Genomic DNA, 5,000 nt, shown 5'->3' on the forward strand with positions numbered 1-5,000 from the left:
GGGTGTTTCCTGCAGTTTCTATTGTACTTTGGTGTCGTGCTGTTGTTTAGGTGATATGTGAATGGAGAAAGATGATTTATTCTTCTTTTTTTATGGTTTGTGTTGAAGTATATGTGAGTAAAGAGTTTGAGTTGTCATTTGCTAATATTATGAAGTTTATAAAAAATATATTGTTTGCTAGACAAGAAAATAATGAGGTTAATGTTCTCTAGTCCAGGGTACAGAACAATTTAAGGGTTTCGTACCAAAAATGTGTCTAGTGTTTAAAGAGAAAATGGTCTAGTATTGAAAAATGTTAAAGTGACTTACTAAAACCATCAGCAGGTGGTTAAACTTTTCTCATCCACGCTACAGAGCAATTAAAGAGGCCAGAACCAAAAATATATCTAAAAAAAAAAAAAAATAGTTGTTGGAGTTTATGAGGAAAATTACCAAGCTGTTAAAAGTGAAGTGGTGTACCTGAAGCGAGCCACACACAGCAGCAGTAACAAACAGACCCACACTAACAGTATACGGGCGGGACAGGTGCGCTGGCTATACTGGCTTGGTTATATAATGTTACAGCACCAGTGTACCCAACTCTGGCCACGCTAATTGTCTTCATTAAACCCACGCGCCGTAAAAAGCACACTGGTTGGTAGGTGTCGCTGTTACAAGGATGGTGTCAGTGTCAATGTCAGTGCTTCCCTCAGTGACAGGGTGGAGTAGGGAGTAGAATGTTTGTCTGTCTTTCTCTCTAGTGGTGCTGTTACAAGGATGGTGTCAGTGCTAACCTCATTAATAAGGTAGAGCAGGGAGTAGAATGTTTGTGTCTTTCTCTCTTGTAGTGCTTGCTAAACCACTAAACTTACCAAGAGAAGCATATCACTGTCTTGATTTTTTTTATTATTCTTTTGTGTTCGTTTCTCTGTCTTTGTATCTCGTGGTGCTGGCTTAACTGTTCCCAGGAGTTACCGAGGACAAAATATCACTCCCCAAACTTATTATTCTTCGATGTTCATGTCATTCTTTATTTACTGTAACTCAACACGGTGATAAATTATCCCCAGGACTTACCAAGGACAAAATATCACTCCCCTGACTAATTAGACGTGTTGTTTGGTCTTGCCCTGTCAGGGTCGCCACATCGAATCAACCCTTTCCAACCTACTTTATCTTCTACACCTTCCTCAGTCTCACACATTACAAACACGTCTTTCACTGCATCCATAACCTTCCCTCAGTATTCTTCTTCTCCTGCCGGGTAGATTAATTTCCAGCATCCTCTCTACACACTCACCTCTCCTAATACACCCAAACCACCTCAATCATACATTACAAGCATAACTATAACTGCATCCATGAACCTATTAGATCTCCCTCTCCAGACAAGATTACAGAGATATCCGCCCCTGCCGCCCTAGTCCCGCACGGCGCCCCAGTAACCCACAGACACCCTTCCAGCCTGCAATAACTGCGCGCCAAACAAATGGAAGCAATAACCTCACACTGCCAGCTCTCCTCGCCTGCTCCCCCACGGCTCTCTTAACGCCCTCATCACCACGCAGGACGCCCCTCGCCTCGTCCCTCGCGTCCAGTCAACACCAGTGAGCCAGGCGGTGTTCGGACTGGGTATTGTGTCCCTCTCACGCTCCAAGGATTGCTGGAAGAGGCACAATAGGATACGAGAAGCAAGCAACTATACTCACACACTCCTGCACTCCCACACTCCTGCTCTCCTGGACTCGTGAATTCAGTTTGACCTTTCGAGTCTGTCATTCTGTTACTACGTCGCAGGGAATCAGTCTGGCGTCCCGCGGGGCAGCTCTGGGACCTTGTTGATTACCTCTCCTGCTTCCAGTGAGCGCCGGACGGACGTGTTTGTGCCTCCAGTCGATTGAAGTCGTGTAGTCGCCTTGTTTTCCTCGCAGAATCAGTTGTAGCACATGGAACCCCCCCCCCCCTCAGCTGCCCTCCTTTGTCCCTTATGGCTAAAAGTTTTTAATGACTCGAAATTAAGAAGGAAATGTAATGTCTGTCCTGTTTTAGTTAAGCATAAAAGTTTCTTCCCTTCTTCCTATAGCTACAAGTTTCCAGGCACTGCAAAACCCATTCTTTCACTCCCATTTATTTTTTGTTGTATTTGTAAAGAGTCTATACAGTTTGAATCATTGGGTGTTACAGAGAAATAGTTAAACATTTAGGACACAAAGGAAGGGAAGGAGGAAAGCAACAAAATAGGTACTAAAAACCCATTCTTTTACTCCCATTTCTTTCTTATTGTGTATACAGTGTTGTGAATCATTGGGTGATACAGAGAAATAGTTAAACATTTAGAACACAGAGGAAGGGAGGGAGGAAAGTAACAAAATAGGTACAAAAAAACATTCCTTTACTCCCATTTCTTTCTTATTGTGCTCGTGAAGCGTCTGTACAATGCTGTGAAGTGTTGAGTGTTACAGAGAAATACTTTATAGAATACAGAGGAAGGGAAGAATGGGGGTAACAAAACAGACACTGAAAAACTTGTCTTAGTCCCTTTTCTGTCTCATTAGTCTATACAGTGCTGTGAAATGTTTAGCGTCACAGAGAAATAGTTAAAGATTTAGAACACAGAGGAAGGAAGGTAATTTGTTGCTGTGTTAACGAGTAGAGGTGATAAAGGAGTAAAGTTCTAAATTAACTGCCTGCCTCGTGTGCTTCAGGGAGGAGTATTATCCCCTCACGTCCCCTTCATACTCATTCCTGACGCCTGGACTTTAAGTGTCGCCTATTCCTCCTGCTTTAATCTGCATAAGGACCGTAAATTTATGTGAAGGTTATTAGTGAAGGGGAGAAAGGGGCAGATTATCAAGTGGAATAAATAGTGAGGGTTTTTGTGAGTGAGGTACAATGCTTTTAACTAGAGATGTTTTTTGTTTTTCTATTTTAAACTAAAGGAAATGTTAATTCTACATAAAAGTAAAAAGAAAGGATATTCTTGAGGGTACAAAATTATTAAGGGATTTTTAAGGCTTTGTAGTTTTATTTATTTATTTATTTTTTTTTTTTTTTACTCAAGACGTCATTTTTCTATTTTAAACTGCAAGGAAACGTTAATTCTACATAAAAGTAAAAAGAAAAGGATATTCTTGAGGGTAAAAAAAATATGAAGGGTTTTTAAGGCTTTGTAGTTATTTTTTTTCTTTACTAAAGACTTAATTTTTCTATTTTAAATTACATAGAAACGGTAATTTATGCATGAAAGTTGAAAGAAAAGCAGATTATCTTTGTTAAAAAAAAAAATTGTTAGTCTATGAAAAGAGGTAGCTAGTCATTTTTTTTTTTTTTATTACTAAAGACGTATTTTTCTGTCTTAAACTATACATGTAAAAGATAAATTTGCATAAAAGTTAGATGTAAAAAAAAAAGAATTAGAAGAAAATTTACAAGTGGAACAAATACATGAGGGTCTTTTTATGTGAGCGATGTACAGAAAATGTCATTAAAAACTAACCCATTTTGAAATTTAAATATACAAACTCTCTCCCTTTTGTTGGTCTTCTGAGGAATGATGACCCTAACTTTTGAAAGAGAGAGATGAAGGAGATGAAAGAGAGACTATTTTCATTTTTCTTACGTACCTTGAAGGAGTGACGTTTCTTTTCTTATTTCACCTTCAAAGCTTGTTCCAGTACTTTTCCAGCCTCGTAACTCGTAACTCTGCCGTACCCTTCCCTTCCCTTCCCTGGAAACTGGAGGACATGAACATTACCAGAAGCAAAGAACCACCAGGGAATCTTTATAACCCTTGACTACACTGGCCTCCCTCAAGCTAGATAGAATGCTGTAGTGTAAATTTTAGACCGTGTTTCCAGAAGTCGCTACAGAGACCAAAGGAGTGACGGACTGAAGACACTAACATCAATAACACGATTTCTCAAAAGCTCATTTAAATCCTTGCCTAGAATGATGCTCCCTCAAGCTGAACAGAATGGTGTAGTGTAGATTTAGTCCTTGTTTCTGGAGAATGCTATAAAGACCAAAGGAGTGATGGACTCGAAGCATGAACACTAGCATCAATAACACGATTTATCAAGAACCAGCACAGACTCACTTAAATCCTTGCCTTGCTTTCAATGACTTCTCTTTGTTGAAATTAATAATATAAATTCTTAGACAGTGAATGCTAGAGAGACTGGAATGGAAGATATTAATAACTTCAGGACGGTTTTCTCAAGAACCAGCACAGACTCACTTAAATTCTTGCCTTCAATTCAATAACTTCTCCTCAAGCTGAATAGAATAATGTGATAGAAATTTAGACCGTTTCCAGAGAATGCTATAGACCGAAGGATTGACGGACTGACAACATTAGCATCAATAAGGACATTTCTCAAGAACCAACACAGACTCATTTGAAATAGTACATTCACTGCCCTTCCCTTCAAGCCAAACAGAACGAAGCGGTGTAAATCTATAATGTGTTTCCAGAAGACGCTGCAGAGAGTTATAGGAGTGAAAGGAGAGAGTAAAGAAGGATTAAAAGAGTAAAATAATTGATGAACTGGAAGAATTAAACATCACACATTCTCTCTCTCTCTCTCTCTCTCTTTCAACCCTCCTCTCTCCATCACTCTAAACAAACTGAAATATCAAGTTTATCACCAATAGGAATAACAGAACTTAGCACCATTCTTCCTCCATTACCATCACCCCCTTCCCCCTCCCCCTTCCCCCTCACTCGCAACCTTCCCATATTATAAATCTCACTCGCAGAAAAATACGATCTCAGTATAGGGAGTTCGCAAGATTAAATAATGTTGAAGTTTTCTCCCCGCAGCTCTCCCTCAGGCGCGCTTTATATATTTCTGGGTCTTTGTTCAGGAAATACAGGAGGTCATTTGTCCTCACCCCGCGGGAGAAGTGGAGTGGGGAGGGCAGGGATGGAGAGAGGGAGAGGGTAGGACGGAGGGCCACAGAGCTGGGAGATGAAAGGACAGGACGCGAGGAAGGAGGAAGATTGTGAGAATATGTAGTGA

Source organism: Scylla paramamosain, chromosome 35 (genome assembly GCF_035594125.1).
Source record: "Scylla paramamosain isolate STU-SP2022 chromosome 35, ASM3559412v1, whole genome shotgun sequence".
Lineage (NCBI taxonomy): Eukaryota > Metazoa > Arthropoda > Malacostraca > Decapoda > Portunidae > Scylla > Scylla paramamosain.